We start from the raw sequence: 21,279 nt of genomic DNA on the forward strand, positions 1-21,279 counted from the left end.
CAAAATACACCTGCATCGCTGAAGTCACCCCTAAGATATAAGCAATCAGCATTATGAGTGAGTTTTGTTTAATCCACCTACTGCATACCTGCATGCAGTTCCAAAACATTTCTTGTGCCACATAGTGGGAATGCTATTAACTTTGACTCTTCATACACCAAGCCAGCCTGAATGCAAGAAATGATATGTTCTTCTAATATTTTGGGCTTAAGACACAGAGTTCCTTATAAAATTTGTTATCCTGGAAATAGTAAAAGATTCGTTAAGTGTGTATGCATGTGTGTTAACAAGCAGACATGTTCACATATATGTATGCATTTCAGAACTAAAAAAAAAAGTATTCTACTATGCTTTCAGTTGCCTGTGGAACTGTCATACTGCATCAGCAAGCTTAATATTGACTTATTTGGTTGACTTCTTGACTTATTCCTGCAACAGTTCTTTTTTTTAACAAGGTCTATTTCCTTTCAGATTCTTTCATATTGCATTTCAAATACAGCCTGATGTAGTGAAACAAGTCAGCAGAAGCCATTGTTGGAGACATAATTAAAGATATGTACCACTATTATACACATATATATCTATACACACACACACACATATATAAGAATTTTCATATATTTCTTACACAGTTTTGCTGGAGAGAAATCACTGCTTACGACAGAATTGATATGTAATGTGAAGGATGAACAGAGGTATATGGTCTGACATCTACAACATTACAATGAAAAAGTCAATTACTTCCTTTTAAACTCATTTTGAATATTATTAATCTTATCAAGAAATGATATCCTTACAAATGTATATTTCAGTTCTGTACCTCTAACTTATCTGCAAGCCTTACTGATGCCGGTGAATTTGAGTCACAAATTCTTGTAAAGCAAATGTAGGCTCAAGATTCAATGTCTGTTTTGTTTGTTTTGTTTTGGCTTTTTTCTTCTTTCTGAAAGCACTCTTCAAGCTTTCTGTCACCACTAATACTCTTACTAGTATTATAATTGATTTCCTGCTAATTTTTCTCTTTGTGCATTTCACAGACCACACATTAGCTTGTTCCTTTGAAGCTTAATAAACTTTTGTCTATGCCAAACTGTTAGCTCTTTTAAGCCTTATTTTAATATAAAAATAATACCAATATAATTACACAGATACAGTTAACACACTACAGTTCCTTCAAATTGACACAGCTTTTCTGCTATATGTATAAGCCATTAGAGATGTTTCTTTAGGCACTGCTATGTGACAAATTCTATAAATTATTTTGTATTATTGGTTTTATGGGAAAATGGACAGTTTCTGTGGAAAACTGTGCCCTTAACCAAAGTAATTACACCAGGATGAAATCCAAGGATAGACAGCTATATTCTCTGGCTCCAATCCTGAAACAAACAAAGGATCAAGCTCTGAATTTGATTACACAAAGGACTATATCTATAAATATGAAATTATTAGCGTCGTGGGCAAAAGTATTCTTATCAAAGGAAGTGAATGGGCCCAGCCTTCTGCCATTATGAAATGTACAATGTTTTAAGATGGGAACATGTTTTTTTTAGCAATGTTTCATTCCTGTAATATTAAGACTTCAGTACAGACTTTGTGTTTAGTTTTCACATTTATTAGAAGGATAATTTATAATGTTAACTAATTGTTTCATTTATTTCAGAAAAAATAAATAGTTTATAACACAGAATCTCTAAAACAACTAGAGCACTTGAAAGAATCACTCTTTGGATATTTTTACATAAAATAAGTACAAACAATTATTTTGTGCTCTATTAAGGATCTGAGTTACATTATGGTTTTGTAGGGCATTTAAAAATGAATTAATATAAAAAAATATCAGAAATTAAGGTTTAAAAAATATCATTTGACATTCTGAAGTATATTAAAGCATTACATTATACCCCACTGCTATGCTTTACTAGAGAGAGCAGATAAATGTTACAAAAATATTCATATAGCACAGTTACTAGCAGGAGCTTAGTAGTAAAGAAATATTTTTCTTTCTTACTTAATGGATTTAATCACAAGTCATTAACGTAATTAATGAGTGGTAAAGAACAATTAAATGCTTTCATTTTTTCACATCTTTCAAAGATTTCATTTTTTAATTTCTACTTATTCTTAAGTACCATTAAGAACACAGTACACTAAAGTAAACCTCTATATATTAAGATTAGAATTAGTTTAAAAGTTAAATTAAAACCCTAAACCATTAAAATTCAAATAACAGCCCAGTTATACTGTGAGTTCACAAATCCCAGAGGTAAACAACAGAGGAATTTTGGCACTGTGTCTTTTGGTGGAAAACCATCTTCAGTGAAGCTGTGATTTCCTTATAGAAGGCTTCCTTCTCCAGTAAATCACCAGGGATCCTTGACAGGAGTTGGATTAGACTAACTACAGGTTTGTAAAATTGTTCCCTAAGCAAACTGAAGGAAGAGTTTTAACCTTCTTAGTTTAGACAAAAATATCAACTACCCATCAAATTTTATGGTGTTTGTATTTTAGTTTCTTTTACTTCCCTAAAGCGTGGAATTAAAAAACCTCCAGCTTCTCTGTTACATATGTGAAATCTGTTTTCCTGTATTTTTGTGGTAACGTAAAGAGCAGCAAACACTCATCAACTTCTTTTATCCTATTATCAGCAAGTGGTGCAATGATTTCAAAACGAATTGTAAGAGATTTACTTAATGCAGGTGTGAATCAAGTCTATCCACCCATTGCACTGCAGACATGGTATTATGGCTGTGCACCTCATAATAAGAAAAGCATGCACTCGAAATGACAAGCTTATCTGCAAAATTTTATATCTTACGGGAGCTGGTTCAGTTCCTTAACACAGTAGTAATAATTCTGAGTTGAGATACATATAATCTGTTTCGCCAATCTGCTTTACAGTGACACACGTGGTAAATACTGTACAGCATTTGGATATTCCAAAAGTAAAATAGGCTAAGGGTTCGTGTAACCTTCTATTTTTAGCCCATTGATAAAAGACTTTTATTTTCTTCAGGTTCAGCCATTATCATGGATTGTTTATTGCTCACATATGTAAAACTCTTCAAGGCAATTGAAATGCAAACTAGTCAGGAAGGGCTCATCATTCATATTACATATTGGTGCTTTCAAATGTTGTATAGTTTGCAGCATAATCCAAGAACGAAGGGTTCATCTATCACCTGTTTAATTGTCTGTAACGAACATTCAGGCAAAAAGAGGAGGAAAGTGAAAGGAGGGAGTGTATTATCAGCAAAAAATTGCAATCAGGTTATTCTTCTGTTATCTTTATCTAATACAATGCCATCCGTTCCTGTCCACAGGTCCATTTAAGGAATAGACTGGGAAAAGAGAAATCCTGGAATGTTGGAATTATTATTTTACCCATAAACCCACTCATGAAGTTTGTATATTTGATACTTTCTAACAAGTATAAATTTTATGAGTGTTCTCTTTTACTTGCAGAATTTATTTTCTGTTAAGAATATGTATAAGGAGGATGCTTTAACTAAAACAATAGCAAGTGCCAAGTACATTGGATATAAACAAAGTTGTCAGTGGTTACTACAGTAATTTCTGTGGAATATTCAAGGTGATGCAAATGAACATAGGATCATAATAAGTACTGATTGGCCATGCTCAAAATAATGAATGCTTGCTAGGAACAATGGTTTGCAATACTTGCGTGTTTTAGTTTTCCCAAGGGGACTAGCAGAAAGAAATTTCTCCATGGAGCCTCAAGCACTCAGAGGTACATAAGGAACTCCAGAGAATTTTCAATTAGTTTTCATCATAGCTATATCTCTGAAGCACTATGTGCAAACATAAAGCACTGGAAATAACCCACACTGCTTGGCATTCCTCTGTTCTTTTGTGATAAGAATGTGATGCGTTTGGAAGCATAGAAATCTTGGAGGCAAGCAAAAACAAACAAAATAAACAAGCAAAACAAACAAACAAAAAAATCCACAAATCCGCCCATTTTATTAAAAAAAAAAAAGAAAACAAATCTAAAACCAGTCCTTCTAAAATAGTTATTAGTTTCAAGAAACTTTTGTCTAATTATCATTTTATATATGTATTCTTAAAATGAAACAGAAAATGGTGGAACTGAGAATTGACATATATCAGTTTTGTTGAACCACTAGAACATTCACCTTTGAACTTTAACACTCTAGGTTTTCTGACAGAAAGAGTAGTCCTCAAGATAGCAATCATAACTAATGCTGCAGTAGGTAAATTGACACTGAAGGTTTGCTGTAATGTTGAAAGCCTCAAATCGTACCATGGAAATTGAGATACTAATTGCCATGATTTAAATATGAATTAAGCATCCACACTTTCAATTACTGTTGGAAATTCCAGCTTAAGCTATAATTTATATCTTTTATATGTGACATAACCCAGAAGTCTACAAAACCAGAAGTGATATAAAAAAAGAAGTCTAATTAGAAAGATTCTCTATCCATCAGTAGAACAACAGATTTCTTAGGACCAACTCTCTAGATCATAACTTTTTTTTCACTGCCTACACTTTATTTTATACATGAACACTCCTTATCTGAAACAAACAAACAAAAATATCTGTCTGTGAATGCACTTTTCCTTAGTCTGGCTGTAATATATGAAACTTTCGAACAAAACTTGTTATTAAAAATGCACGTTGATAGCAAAACTAGCTGCATATGGTAGGATGTTTGTTATGTTTGTCAGAGTTTCTAACTGAGATGTAAATCAAGATTTCAATCTTCCATATTTTTTGGCATATCTAAGAAAACAGTTTTCCTTAACTGCCTCAGTGTGAACTGGCCAAGATCTTTCCCTTCAGAAATGGGCTTTTTCAGTTTTGAAAATATGTATTCAGAAAGTGTGAGTGGGCACCTCTGATATAACCAGGAGTGACATTAAGATTTAGTTCTAAATATTACAGTTCTTTGGTAGGGATGTAACAGTAGAATAGGGCAGCAGACCATAATCAAAAGACTGAAAATAATCCTAGAAGGAAATCAATCAAGTGAACATTTGCTCTTCCCTTCCCTGACTCCTCTTTGGAAGTATAGACATGAAGTTTTGTTTTTTCATCTTTTGGACATGAATTGCCTAGCTACTAGTTTTTGGTACTTTGCTGTTTGGTCTTGCATATAAAAAAATTTGCAAGTTAGCATCTTCAGAATCTTTATCTATCTCCATAGATAAGTATAAAGATAAAGGCCCAAAGATAAGTTTACTGGGATTATTTGTTTTTTACCAGTACTAGCAGGGAAGAGTTATTCTCTTGAGAAAGGAGATATTTGGTCATGAGGAAGTCTTTTACTATGAAAAAAACCGTACCAAAATAGTAACTATTTCTCATCCATAACATTTGAATCTTCTAAGCTTCAATCAATGTCTAAAAGAGTTGGATGGGGTCTATGAACCTCAAATTTCTGCTCGTTTTCTACAGAAATGTTGTATTAGCAAATTACTTTAGATCTGAAGTATTGGATTATTCAGGAATAATAATTTTCATGACAGTAATACTTGAAGAGACATATACTTCAAAACTGTACCTCTGAAAAGGGGTGGTGAATATTATGGATGACATTGTGGTTCCACTGAAAAAAATTATGTTTAATTGCTTTTGTCATTGACTTTTAACAAGTTGTTTTTGTAGGTTGCCCTTGACCAGCTGCTAGATGTTCACCCAGCCACTCTTTCACCCTCTTCCTCAACAGGACGAGGTGAGAAAATATGATGGAAAATCCTGTGGGTCAAGCTTGAGACATGGAGGTTATTTACCAATCACCATCACAGGCAAAGAAGACTCAGCTTGGTGAAAATTAATTTAATTTAATGCCAGTTAAAACCAATTTGGATGGTGAGAAACAAAGATGAAAGCTAAAAGACCGTTCCCCCAGCTCCACACCTTTTCCTAGACTCAACTTCACTCCCTCATTCCTGGTTGCTCTGCCTCCTCTCCCCTCCCTGAGCAGCAGAGGGAGACGGGGGCTGGGGGCTGTAGTCAGTCCGTAACAGCTCCTCTCTGCTGCTCCTTCATCTGTGCACTTTTCCCTTGCTCCAGCATGGCTGCAGACCTACAGAACAATCTACTGCAGCCTGGAGTCCTCCAGGGGCTGTAGTGTGGACACCTGCTCCAATGTAGTCTCTCCAGGGGCTGTAGGGGATCCCTGCTCTGGTGCTTGGAGCACCTCCTCCCTCTAGTCCCCTCTCCCCTCAGGGCTCATAGGGCTGTTTCTCACACTTTCCCCCCATTCCTCTCCCTGGTTGCTGGGCAGCCTTTTGCCCTTTCCTACTCAGGCTCTCCCCGAGGCGCCACCATCCACCATGGCCGTGGGGCTCAGCCGTGCCCTGGGGTGGGTGGGCTGGAGCCGGCTTGAACAGGCTGTGTCCGGCATGGGGCAGCCCTGGTCTCTCCTCACAGAGGCCTCCCTGCAGCCCCTGCCAGACCCTGGGCACCCGCAAACCATGCACACATACACCCCATACATTAGTGTCCACAAAATAATATGGTAATGAGTTGTTTGCTGTAATTTATGTTCATCATATTTCACCAAATCATTTCACACAATACATGTGACTGCACAACAGGCAGGTGGTGGTAATTTTGTCTTTCTTACCATGTAAACTCAATGCAATTCTTCAATATTTACCTTTAAAATATCACAGTTTGCAGACAGCTTTCTTCCAGTTTGTTCATGCTTAATCACACAGCCACACAGACATCAAAAGTACAGTGTCTCTATAATGCTAGTTTAGAATGAGGTGAACCTCCAAGTACTAGTCCTCATTTAATATCAAAATGGCAGGCAACATTTGTATTCTGGTAAGTAAGCAATAACATAACTTTTCACAGAGTCACGGAATCACAGAATCACAGAATGGCAGGTGTTGGAAGGGACCTCTGGAGATCATCTCGTCCAAACCCCCTGCTTGAGCAGGGACACCCAGAGCAGGGGGCACAGGAGGGTATCCAGGCAGGGTTTGAATGTCTCCAGGGAAGGAGACTCCACATCCTCCCTGGGCAGCCTGTGCCCCTGCTCTGGCACCCGCACAGGAAAGAAGTTTTTTCTCGTGTTTAGCTGGAAGTTCCTGTGTTCCAACTTGTGCCCATCGCCCCTTGGCCTGTCGTTGGGCACCACTGAAAAAAGCCTGGCCCCATCCTCTTGACACCCACCCTTTAGATATTTATAAGCATTGACAAAAATCCCACCTGTCATGGTTTTAGCTGGGATAGAGTTAATTTTCTTCACTGCAGCTGGCATAATGCTATGTTTTGGACTTAGTATGAAAAGAATGTTGAGAGAACACACCAATGTTTTAGTTGTTGCTGGGCAGTGCTTGTACTAGTCAAGGACTTTTCCAGCTTCCCATGCTCTGCCGGGTGCACCAGAAGCCGGGAGGGGAGGGGGCACAGCTAAGAGAGCTGATCCAAACTGGCCAAAGTGATATTCCATATTATGGAACATTATGCCCAGTGTGTTACCTGGGAGGAGCTGGCCTGGAGAGGGAAGCAGCTATCGCGGCTTGGGGACCAGCAGTGTCAGTTGGCGGGTGGTGAGTGGTTGTATTGTTTGTGTTCTGGCTTTATTCCCTTTTTCCCTTTTCCTTTTTATTATATTATCATTATTGTTACTATTATCATAATCATTATTATAATTATTATTTTATTGTAATTATTAATCTGTTATCTCAATCCACAAGTTTTCTTCTTTTGCTTTTGCTCTTCCAATTCTCCCCCCCATCCCACCAGGGTGGGGGGAGTGAGCAAGCTGCTGCGTGTTGTTTAGTTGCTGACTGAGGCTGAACCATGACACCTCCTCAGTCTTCTCTTCTCCAGGCTAAACAAACCCAAGTCTCTGAGCCTTTTCTCCTAAGGGAGATGCTCCTGTCCCCTGATCATCTTCATAGCTCTCTGCTGGACTTGCTAAAGCAGTTCCCTGTCTTTCTTATCTGGGGGGCCCAAAACCTGACACAGTACTCCAAACGTAGTCTCACTAGGGAAGAGTAGAGGGGGAGGATAACCTCTCTCGACCTGCTGGCCATACTCTGTTTACTTTCGCTAGTCTATTGAATTTTTAGCATCATGAGAAAGTATGCATGTCTATGTTTGCATTTTAGCAAGCTTGTATATATGATATATGAAGTATAGATGTATGCAAACACCAGATCAAGAAAAACACATGGCAGTACACAACTAGAAAATAATAATTCACCCTCTCCCACTCTAACTTCAGGCAAAAGATATACACCTACTGCTGTTCAAAATGGATAATAATTTTCCCCATTTTTTAACCTGTTTTTTAAAGACTTTTTTCTTCCTTTGCATTTTCCCTTTAGGATTGTATATAATTGTTCAAGCCTGTAGCATCAGCTTTAGGATGCATTAACACACATTTCTCTTGTACAAGTTATCAAAGTGTGTATTTGCTTGTTCTTTTTGCTCCCCCAAAAAGTAATATATGCCATAATCCAGAGGGAGGAAACCTGCCTGGGAAAGATTATTCTGTATTTGTTCATACTGCAGTTCTGAAGGATCCAGGCAGTTACAGGCAGTTTTCATTGAATTACTTAATTGGTCAACACTTGTATTTAATGAAATATGGTCAACTTTTCTTAACAATGAGAAGAGCAGAATTTTGGACTGGGCTGGCTGAACAGGAAAGAACACATTCAACATTTCTGTAATACAGCAAAATTTCATTGGCAGTAATTCTTGGGGTTATGTCATCATTCACAATATCTCAACAATTTAATATCTAAGTACTTACATGCCTTACACAGAGTATATGAATAGGACTCTAAAAATAGAACTACCTGTAACAGTCAGTGACACTGTAAGTACATATGTAATTAAAAGAGTTTTCTTAACCATATGTACACTGTTCTCATTTTTCTTTTACATTTCTGCATCTGCTCATCTTGGAACTGCAAAACACTCCCTGTGACTGCTGCCTGTTACTCTGCTTTCTAACATCTAAGCTTCAGTATTTGCCTATCATTATCTTTTCTTGATTTCCTAAATAGTCATGCTCTCTTGACAGCTTAATGCGTTGTTTTACCTACATCCTCAAAAAAATGTAGTATGCCTCCAGTATTCCAGAGTAAGTAGCACCGGGATTTGCTCAAGAAAGTATTTCCGGCCACCTTAGGTATTACTAATTTCCATGAACCTAAAGTGTGGAATGAGAATATATGAAAATGCGCACTCTCCTCCCAAACCTCAAAATTACCTCCCCTACCTCTTCAGCTGATACAAGTTAGCAATTAGTCATATTCACTAAGATTGGCAGATGTCACCTCTGGTTTACTAGTTACCTTAAGTTTTGCAAGACGGGGTGCTATTTTCATGTAGTTAAATTATTACTTTCTCTGGAGTTGTATAGTCTTTCACTGTATATTCTCTACAATCCATATTGTAAGTCATCTGAGGCATAGTTGGGATTTTTTTTGTCAGTTTGTACAGTCCTTGGTGTCACGTGCTTCCAAACCTGTTTTGCAGTTCCTGTGTGTCATCACAGTAAAATTAATAAACTACTTTCTCTAACTTTGGAACAGGAAATAGCATTTCTCTTCAGTCCTCAGTTTTCTGTTTTCTGATGTTGATCTTGAAACTAGGACAATGCTAGGAATTTAATAATTTCACTGCCTTGTTGAAACACAAAAGTGTCTTCTCATGGTTACTTGATATGCTTATCTGTTTAAGGAAATATGACATACAGTTAGCCTTCTATGTAAATAACCATTTACAAGTAGTAAATTCTAAAGTATTGTAGACCTTATAGGGCATAATGCACTAAATGTGAACTTATTTCCCTTGAAGTTTCTTATCAAGACATAGTTTAAAGTATTCAGACACCTACACCTCTTTTTTAGGCTCCTAAATTCTCACTGATTTTCAGAAGCCTAACACTCCATTCACAATCAACATTGCTTGCAGTTAAATATCCTCTTCTTCTACCATTGTAGCACTAAGTTGAATTAGATGATTTGTATCAGGTGTCTAATTAGACATGAAGATTTTTTTGTGTCAAATGGTGGCCCTGTGCTCCAGGAGGTCAATCCACCAGTCCACAGTCCTCACTACTGTCACACTCAAGGCTCTGCAGACACAGGCTAAACAGATGCCACTGGTTGTTGCAGTCATTTACTGAGGCTCTTTTTAAATGACATAGGGTAAAAGCCATAAAGGGTTTTGTTTTTATATCCCCATTATATTTCACACAGTAAGAGCACATCAGCTTTGTAATACGTGACTGGGAGCAGGGTGAGATTGCTGTGGAAGTGCTCAGCCTGCTCTCACGCTTGGTAATGATAATCAACCCTTGGTGTTAGTACTGTTTCTAAGGCAAGACACTGGGTGACCTGTGTGTAGCCTTTTCTGGTATAGCCAGTGCTAAGTTCTTATGTAGACCAACTGTTCTCCCTCATGTGCCTTTTCAAGCAGCTTGCTGATGCAAGAAGCTGTGAAGCCCAGAGTGGCAAAGAGTTTGGATAACATCCTTTTAATAAAATGGAAAGATTCAGATCATGTAGGTCCAGTTTCAACAAAATACAGCCCTCAGCTTGCTGCTGGAGCTAAGAGTGAATAGCTGTTGAAACAGAGCTGAACATAGAGTTGAAAGAGCTGTTGAAGATAGGCCTACGCAGGTTGCATTTTTCCTGATTCCTATGTCTTAACATTCAGGATTAATTATGGACTTGATACAAAGAATGAAATCTCCACTGTTTCAAACTAGTTGTTTATAACTAATCAATCACACTGGGGTTTTTATTTTATTTTATTTTTAGAACTCTTTTTTAAACAAGAAAATAAAATAACAAAATTGCCATTCTTTTGATTTGGTCTAGATTTTTTCTTTTGGTAGTCAAAACATGGCATCTGTGCTCATTTGGAATTCTTCCTTTTTGTGTCATGGAATTCACTTACTCACCTTGAAATTGCTATTTTGAAATCAGTCTGAACAAATAATAATTTAAAAATATTACCAAGAGGCTTTTCCATGAAAAGGCAATAAGGTCATCTACCAGTTCATTTTCACCAGCTATATTCTCAAGATTAAGCAAGCTTATGTTAATGAATTTTATCATCATCTTTATTGGCCTATGTGAGTTTTCATAATTATGATTGTTAAAATGAAGGCACCTACTTTTGTGAGCCCTTTTCTAAATGCTATATATGCTTAATGTTACAAGCGGTGCTATTCCAGAAGCAGAAATGTTTTTTACTTTAGTGTTACAGTGCATTTATAAGCTGGAGTCACACATTAAAAAGTTAGGGGTTTCAAAATGCTTCACATTCAATACCACCCATCTAAACTGTATGCTGATGAATTTTATGGATTATATACCAATAGAGTATATTTGTTAGGAAATGCACTCAAAGAGATTTGATCCTGGCTCCAAAACTTTAAAACTTAAGGTGAGGAAAGTTTCTTTAATTTACACCCTCTCTAGGTGCTGGAACAAAGAAAAGTGACTATCAAAATATGTTGGTGCTATAAAAAACAAGATTTTAACACACTCCCTCATCTAAGTACCACATTCTTCTCACTTTTTCAACCTTTTAGCTTCCCTCAGCTGCGATCGATGTGGCATGTAGCTTGGAATAGAACCAGTTAGTCACCTGATGTTCTAAAATCAGTCATTCAGGTTAAGTTAGGTTAGGTTTTCTCCTGTAAGCATATCTCACAGATATCTGTTCATGTTGTCTTAATAGTGTTTCTGTGATAATTTTTCTCCATTTGCTTTCTTCAGCTGCATTAGAACTAAATACTTTGGTTATAGCTCCCTAAATTATCAAGTTACATTTTTTTCCATGTATACTTGTAATTTTTTAAACCCTTCTGCATATTAGATCTCCTCCTAGCTACTGTCCCTCGTGTATCTGATCAGTGCAGTTAAACTGATAACCTTCTGGTTTGCAACTTGTCTATATGATACTGTTCATCTTTTTCCTATTTTTTTCATGCTTCATGAAATGGGCTGGAAAGCAACATTTTAAAAAAAAGGCAGGGGGGACTAGGTTATCTAAGCAACACTTCTAAGGAAACGCCTGTAAATCTGTGAGCATTTGGAGCTCTTTTTGATGTCCCACCTGGACAACTGACATTGTCATACAGAAGGGACAGTGCAATGACAGTGTTAGTGGTCTCTTTCTGAAAGCTTCTGGGACATTTAATTTCTCCTCTACATTACCAAATATATATATATTGCTATATATTTGTTATTCATCATTGTTCAAAAAAGAAAGGACTGTTTTACTATTAGATACATTCCTTTTATTCCATAGAGGAAAGCCTCTCCCAGGAGGACTATAACAGACAAAAATATTTAACAGAGGATTGATTTATTTATTTAGTAAGCCAGACTAAAACATTTTGGACTGAAACCTACTTAGCCTGGGGAGCAAATTAAAATTAACCTGATCATTATTAAACATGGAGCACCCTTTTCTACTGCTCTTTTCTCCCTTCAAATATGCACTGCAAAATACTGGCTATACAGCTTGAGATGACATTGAAGTAAACATAAAATGATAACATTTCATGTTATTAAAGCCTATCTGGTCTTGAGAGCAAAGATAACAAATGAGAATACCATGGTTTCTTTAAAATCTTTCCTTTGTATGAAGATTGGCATATGCCAGTATTCTTCAAACTTGATTAATATAATGTAATTGAAAGGAAAAACAAAAAAAAACCACCCTAAAATTTAAGACCTCACAAAGCTGAGCAAACAATAACAAAATGACTGAGTCAGATGCCTGCTTTATGTTCAGCACTGAAAGAAACCATAAACGTAATTTCCATATACTGATTGTTCACCTTTAAATGAATTGTTGCAGGCAAATCTATCTTTAAAGAAGGTGTATCCTGGTTAGTGAACACCTATCTTTTTCTGCCGTGGAACACATTTCTATACATTGCATTGTTGAAGTCAAGTAAGTAGATAATCATTTTTGCCACACACAGACTAGAAATATGCTTATATCAGGAAAAAAACCCAAAGCATATTTTTCTGTAGTTTTTAGTGAGCATGGAAATTAATCTGTAAAAATATGTAAGTGAATGAAGAACTATCAGTGAACAATATTCCTAAATATGGTCTAATATATTTAACTATCAGAGGTAATAATTTATAAAGTAGGATTGTAGACATTTCCCTGATAGATCTGAGGGGCATGTTAATGGAGCACAATGAAGACAGATAGCTCCATTCTAATATTGTCTAGCAGACAGCCACCTCATGAAATGCATCTCTGCCAGTGCCCATCAATCTCGCCATGATGGCTGCTTAGATTAGACACAGAAAAAGTACTCCTGTGAATTTTTAAAAGGCTATTTCTGTCTTTTGTGAAGTTGTTTAACCTTGTTTTTATTTTATGGATTTGCCTGGGCTTTAATGCACACAGGAGCCTGCACACCCACCCTTATAAAATACCATGAATACAGTTGTTGTTAGAGAAACATAAATTGTATCTTTACTGGTTTAACCACTTGGGCTTGTCTACCTTCCCACTATGCACTATTTTATTATTTATGAATCAGTTGTGTAAATCCATTAATAAAGAAGTGTAATTTAACAATCTGATAAATTTTAGATGTAAATATGCAAAGTTAAACTTTACACACCACAACTAAATTGTTGAGAGGTTCAGGAACATAATATCTGTGTGTTCATGAGCTAACACAAAACCACTTTGTTCACCTAGGTGTTACAGACTACATCGCAGAAGGAAGAATTGGTGCTAGAAGAACCTATAGTGTGATTGTTTAATTTGTACGCTGAAAGCAAAAACTATGAAAGTATTGCTGTCATTGTTTCCACCAAGCATTCATTACAATGGCTGCCTGCATTTTCTTACAGTGATTTGTTTTCAGTCTCAGTAAACCTATAGTTGCATAAAGAGAAAATAAATTATATCAAAGTCCAAGCCATACCCTTAGGTTTGTAAGTAAGAACAAACACCATCTATTATTGAAGACAACATCATCAAGGTACAGGATGTTGGAGGGGTGTTGAAGTGTCAAACAATGCTTGAAGATCAGGAAATAAATATTGTCAAGGTAAATTAAATTTAAGATGGCCGTGTTGTTCCCATTGCTAGAAAGAGTCTATCATTTGAAAAAGCTTAAAATGCAGTGTTTTTATAAAAAAACCTATATTTTGTCAGTTGTTTTTAAATTACTTTTCAGTGATTTTTCCTCTTTTTGTAGCAGTGGAAGTCCCTTGAATCTCTTGTAAAGAGCTAAATCCAGTCATCTTACAATGTGTGATAGGAAACTGTGTTGAAGTCAGCCCTGTGGTACAAATTGCCATTAAACATGATAGGTTCGAAGTCAGAAAAATAAGTTGTTTCATGACGTTCGTACAAAATAGAAGCCTCAGACTCTAGGAGCCATATTTTAACAGAATTTGGCCAAAATGCTGTTTTGGCCTTATCTTTAAATATCTTTATCTTTAAACATGTAGCACTATTTCTTCTAGTGTCTTTCAGCTAAGTCACTTCTAACTTCAGGCACATCTGTACAAATAAGCGAAGCTTACCCTGGACACATCTGTCCGTGTTCTGGGTGGGGAGATGTACTAGCAAATTTGTGTGCTAGGGCTAACCTATGGTTTCATCAACTGGGAAAAATACTTCTCACTGATACAAAAGGCGCTGTGAGCATTACAAGTCAATTTTTTTCCCTACTGACAAAGGAATCTCTGCTGAATGAAGTCCCAGGAAAGCAAGTGAGCATGACTTCCTCTAGTTAGGTTATCAAATAACCTATATCTACACAATTAGTTTGCATCCTCAAACTCCTACAAACGACATATTTTGCTTTTGTATGATAAAGCTTTCTAATTCTCTTAAATCAGGAGATCAGCATCCTAGTTTAGACTCTCCAAGAATGCTGGAGACAATGATCAGGGTCAAAATTTTGGTACTGCACACTTTAGAATTTAACAGAAAATAAATACGTCTGGAGCTAAACTGTATCATATTGAACTTATTATGGTCATCTGAAAGTCAGCAAAATAGCTACTGCTTTTTTATTTACACAGCGAGTTTAAGTGCTTATAGAAAACTCCCCTTCTTCTCTAGAAAGCACTGAGAATAAGTTTACCCATTCTTCAGAGTGAAGCTACAAACCCATACCCAGTGCAAAGAACTTTGATGTTCAGTTGTCATGCCTGTAACAAAGCTGCATGCAGTATTTGATTTCTTTTACTTTAAAAGGCCATCAGAAAGACATATTAGCAATTGGTTATGGAGATAGGAAGACAGAAAATATTACCTGCTATTTGGACAGCATTAACATATAAAATAGACCTGGATTTTTGATGATTGATTCTGTGACAAGTTCAGAGTATGAATTTCAAAAGTACTATATAATGTCTGATTTAGTGGCCATTTTGAAACAGTCTTAAAAACCACTTTCATTCAGCCTCATCTATTCCTTCCTATTTTTCTGAAAAGCTTTCTTTCCTGTATGTTTGTTCTGATCTGATACTACACATTACAGAGTTCTAGGTTTGTATTTTTGTAATGTCATCTGAGTTAATGTAATGAGCCTATTTTCCACTTCAAAGTGTGAGATGCAGTCTATGATGACTTCCTCATACTCCTTCATTTAGCTTAAGTCCAACGGATGGTGACTGCCACTTTAGTCTGAAAGCCCAGCATATCCCTAGAGAAATGTGGTGAGATGACATCTGTGGTGGTGTGATTGTCATAAGAAGAGGTAATATAGAAATGATGAGTGGTCATGGAGAAAAAAAAAAGAGATTAATGACATAACTTGCCAGCCAGAACAAGGTCTCCTCAGGGGAAATCAAAGAAAGGAAGAAGGGGAAAAAAACAGCGTGGTAGGAATCTGAAAGCATCACCAATGTCATGATTACATCATGGGCACCAACAGAAACACTTCCTGCAGAGACAGAAGTCTGATCAGCTTTGCTGCATGGTAGCCTATCTGTAACATTATCCAGTATGCTCTTGTTCACAGTAAAACTAAAGCCAGAATGTGTGACCCGCTATCATATTTTACGTGGACATTTTAATAATTCTAAGAGAAGAGAGAATTCTAAAAATAGTAACAGTTTAAAGGTAACCGAGTTTATTCATCTTATGCTGACAGTATCCATTTTTACCCTACGTATTACAAAAGTATTTCTGGGTGAGATGACATACCCTTAAGCACAGAAGAATAAATAATAGAGTTTTAATTTTATTTTATTTTCCAAATGCAAAAAGGCCTCTATCAGCATGACATTTCACAACATCACTGAATAGTAGGGGTTGGAAGGGACCTCTGGAGGTCATCTTGTCTAACCCCACGTTGGACAATCATGTTTAACATTAAGCAAGTGAGCAGAACCAGCAATCAAATGAATACTGGAATATTTTATCTAGGGAAGGATAACTTACATCCAGATATGCAAACAGAGGGAAAATGAATTAAAGCAGTGGATCTGCATGATTTACATTACAGAGGATGAATATTAGGTGGTTTCATTGCTCTTCATAGAGAGTCCTTCAGGTGGTGTAGCAATTCTACTTTGTGCGATCTTTTCAAGTTTCAGCATGTTTTCTGAATACCCATCTCAGCACGCTAATCACTATGCTAATATTTTTAAAGGTTATTACACCTGCTTTGAAAGGAATATTTAAGTCCCTCAAGTACTTGCTGAACTAGTTTTTAATATGAAATTGATATTTTGAAATATTTTTTGGAAACTGCTTATCAAGATATTTTTCATGCTTGAGTCAAGCAAACTTTGTTACCTACTTCACAGAGAACTAACCCCAGTTCTTAGAAGTTACTGCAGACAAAAATATTGGTCTTCTGGTCATCTTTCGTTTTCTCTGTATTTATGTACATGTGTGAATAAATAGTCAACAAATATTTCCAGTAACTGAGATTTAATTTGTTAATTTGCCAAACAGATTAATTTTGCCCTTTATGAATATCAGAACATTCTGATTTAAAGGACAGAATGAAGAGATTTCCTGCTTGTGTCAGTAATACACATTGGGGGGATTGATATGGAAAGGTTCAGTATGAGCTAATAGGGGTCTCCAGTTGTGCATGACATTGTGTTTTGAAAATATAAAATCCCTGAGTTTTAAAATTCTTCCTCTTTTTTTAAACTGAGGGTGCTTTTTTCCCACTGGAATAAATGACTACTTTCCCAGAAGAACAAGAAGTCCTTGTAGGACAGGTAGAATGATGAACAAAGACAGAGTGAACCAACCATACCATCAATTTCCATTGCCTGAACAATGTCTAACAAATAATTTGTCTCTGGATTGAGACTTTTGTCTTCAGAATCTATACAAATAAATATTGACACTAGTCTTTATATGAGTAAAATCAGTATTTACCCTGTACAACAGAGCACTTCCCTCTTGCTGGTATCCAAGCATTTTACAGATATATTTTAACTATGAATGTCTGTGTAAAATCTCTGGGCCAGTTGCATCCCACAATACTAATCTCCTCTTTACACAAATGAGGGTATTATTGAAGTGTACTGGTGGTTAGAGAGGAAATAGCTGTAAGAACAAAGAGAAACCCTCCCTATTATTATCCCCAGAAAACAGGTATATTTATAACTATAAATGTATTGTATATCTATATTTTATAAATACATAATTAGTGCCAACAGAGTAAACATCAGCTGCCATCATCTTCCATTTCTTTTCTTCAGTCCCTATGGTAAAGTTGATAAACATAGGTACTGTTCTCTGGAAGTTGTATATTCTATGAGGAAACAACCTCTGTTCCTAGTCATATGCCTCCATCCAGAAGCTTTTGGACTCTGAGTTGCAAAATATCCAGCAAGCATCCTTTCTGGGAGACAAGCTTTTTGTCACTTCCATTGAACAACTGAATGGGAACCTACATCATCTACTTTTTGTTATCTTCTGAAAAACTTCCACTATAGATCTTCCATTGAAAGAAGAAAGTAAACCCACAGTGATTAAGAACTTGAGGGTCGCTTGAACAATGTCTCTTAAGATAGAAGATGTAGAGAAAGGCCTGGCAAACCGCACAGAGTGACCATTACCTGAGGTTTGATTCTGAGCTTGATTAAGGTATGGTGATGCAGTATAGACTCTCCTCTCTTTTTACGTAACTCCTTCATCACTGTTATCACATGGGTTTTACACAGTGGCAAGTACATACAGTTTGGGTACATCAGATTTCACTGTGCTAGGCATAGTGGAAGGGGGAATACCAGATCATTCTCCACTACATGACAGATGAATAGCAGGATGACTGCAGCAGGATAATGGTAACAGAGAAAACTGTGATCTCATGGAGACAGCAATTCTACCACATTACATGCCAACAGCCTTCAGAAACGGTGGGGTTAGCTGTTACAGATCTCCACTCCGAAAGGGAAAGAAGTAGCCTATGATGGGGTGGAGCACAGCTAGGGGGAAAAATGAAGAGCATGACATGGTCGCCTGTGTTATCCAGAAAAAACAAATGTGGAAGGAAGACATTAAAAATCTAAAAATAAAAAGAATGCCTTTTCTAGCAGTCAGTCTTTGAAATGCTGTTAAGATGATTCAAGGCTTAAAACACACACATACAGCAAAACATACACATTCACTGGGAGCCAAATCAGAGCAAAAGCAAGCTAAGCCAATATGATGGGGGAATAGTCTAACTGTGTAAGTTGATGTGGATAAACAGAAAATGTTCAAATATCAGGAACTAGATGAAAAAAGGGTATTTCCATTTTATTCATGTATTAACTGGACCTGAGATAAATACAAATTTATTTTATCTGGAGAAAAAGCATTGTGTTGAAAATATAATTAATACTGTAAAAGGTAAAGGTGTATCTGAAAATTTAAGCTTATAATACAGGAGAAACCCAGATATTTTTAAACCAGAAGAAATATGACAGGGTTCCATCTGTCTCCACATCTAAACACCTGTTTCACAACTTAGTTTTCCGATATTAGTCAATCATAAATGTAATTGTAATTGTCTTCAGGAAACTGGTAGGTGGGATGCACGGGAAGCAGCTCTGAAGTGCAAAAGAGCTCAGGAAAACTGGGAGCTCTTTAAAGACTGCATTCTCCAGTTACAATAGCAGCTCATCCCAATAGTCAGGAAAATACATAGATTTGTCAGGGGGCTGGCTTGGCAAAATGGACAACTCAAGTCAGATCTCCAATGCAAAGCATACAGAAGGCAGAAGCAGAAATAAGTAAACAGGAGGAATTTAGGAACAATGCCTGGGCATGAAGGGGTGGTGCTATAATAGTCAAAGCTCAACGGCATACGAGACCTGCAAGGTAAGTTAAGGTCAACAAGAGTTTCTCCTGCCACATTAGTAGTGAGAGATTGAACAAGGGAAGTGTGGTTCAGTTCCCAAATGGCATTGGTGATTTAGTAACAGCAGGCACATATAAGGCTGCCTTTGCCTCAGCTTTCATCAACAAAGTGTTCTGGGCATCTGTGTCTAGAGGCAATGTTGAAGTAGGAGGATAATAACTTGCAACGGATGAAGATTAAGCCAAGGACTGCTTTTGAGAACTCAATCCATAAAAGTCCACAGGACTGAACAGGCTGCACCACAGGCTCTGAAGGCAAATGGCCAATGCCCTTTCCACTCATCACTTTTGGAAGGTCAGAGAAACTGGAGATGACTGGAGATGAGCTAATGACTGGAGAAAGCTAGATCTTTATGTATTTTCAAAAAAGTCCAAAAGGGTGACCCAGTAAAGTGCAAGCTGGTCAGCTTCACATCAGTCCCTAGAAAATCACTGAGTGAGTCCTCTCAGGGAACATTTCTCAGAACATTGAGGGCAGTGACTGCCAACAGTCAGGCTAAATCATTCCTGACCAAACTGATTGCCTTCTAGGATATAATGATTGGATTTGTGGATGAGGGGAGAGGCAATGAATGTCATTTACTATGATTTTTACAAGGTGTTTGACACTATCTCCTGACATATTTTTGTATCAAGTTAAGACATTACAGTCTCGATGCAGACAAACAGAAAAACTGATTGGACAGTTAGTGGCTAGTGGGTCATACTCTACTCGAAGCCAATAACAAGTGCAGTATTGAATGGGTCTAATTTGGCACCTGTCTTGTTTAAGATCATTATCTGGAAAAGGTGACAGATTGCATGCTGGCCAAATTTACGTAAGTCGAAGCAAGAGAGGCTCGGGCCAAAAATAAATAAAATATTTTTTCCCTATGAGGCCAGGCGAAGAGTGGAGCAGGTTGCTTAGCGTGTGTGTGCAACATCTGCCCTTGGAGGTTTTCAAGACCCAACAGGGTAAAGCCCTGAGCAACCTGCTCTGATCCCAGAGGTGATCCTGCTTTGAGCAGGAACTTGAGCTGGACACTTATCAAGGTCCCTTTCAACCTGAATTATTCTATGATCCTATGATAATTTATAAACATTTAAATGATATCTGGAGAAGACACCACCACATACTTGATTCTAAATCTGTCAACATTAGTGAGAAACTTCACTTTGATTTTAATGGACTTTAAAACGCTATTCTAACCTGTTAGCTGCAGTATGTGGTTTATTATTGAACTAGTTCAATAAAACTACATGGAGAAATCAGTGGATAAAGCACCCATACCATTAGAAAATGGTCCAAGTCTGCTTCCTGAGGCAGATATGAGATAGCTATCCAACAGAACCCAGCATAATATACGTAAACTGATAAGGAAGATCTAAGCAGTACTAAATAACCTATAGTTTTCCTACTCAAGTAAGTTACCAGCATCATGAATTTTGAAGCTCTGGTAGCTCTGGGAAGATGCTTCGTATCAACAGTATTTCCCCCTTCCTCAAAAGCATTTTATTTTGTGTTGCCTGCTGTTTTCTTTAGAGCAGAGGGGGTTTAGCTGAGTGAACTGATGGTACCGTGAAGAGTTGGTACAAAGGCACTTGGATGTCTTTTTTAAGAAGCTTATCCAGCTTTCAATAACTCAGAATTCAGTCAATAAATGCACTTCATACAAAACTGAGTTTTGCCCGTTTTATCTGAACTACTCTGTTGAGTTTCCCTGCACAGATAATACTGATAGTGTGTATTACTGATTCATCTGCTACTTTCGCTGAGTGTAGACTTTGAGAATATTGTATTTGTTCATGAACAGTGATGGGCTGACAATGCATATGGCTTGACTGAAATCTTTGGCATTCTTTGCTCAGTGTCTGAATGAATGTTGGACTTACTGTTTGCTGAACGGAATTTAATTTTATGAACAGATAAATATGTCCTCTTCAGAGCATATACT

The sequence above is a fragment of the Phalacrocorax aristotelis genome, chromosome 1, assembly GCF_949628215.1.
Source record: "Phalacrocorax aristotelis chromosome 1, bGulAri2.1, whole genome shotgun sequence".
Classification (NCBI taxonomy): Eukaryota; Metazoa; Chordata; class Aves; order Suliformes; family Phalacrocoracidae; genus Phalacrocorax; species Phalacrocorax aristotelis.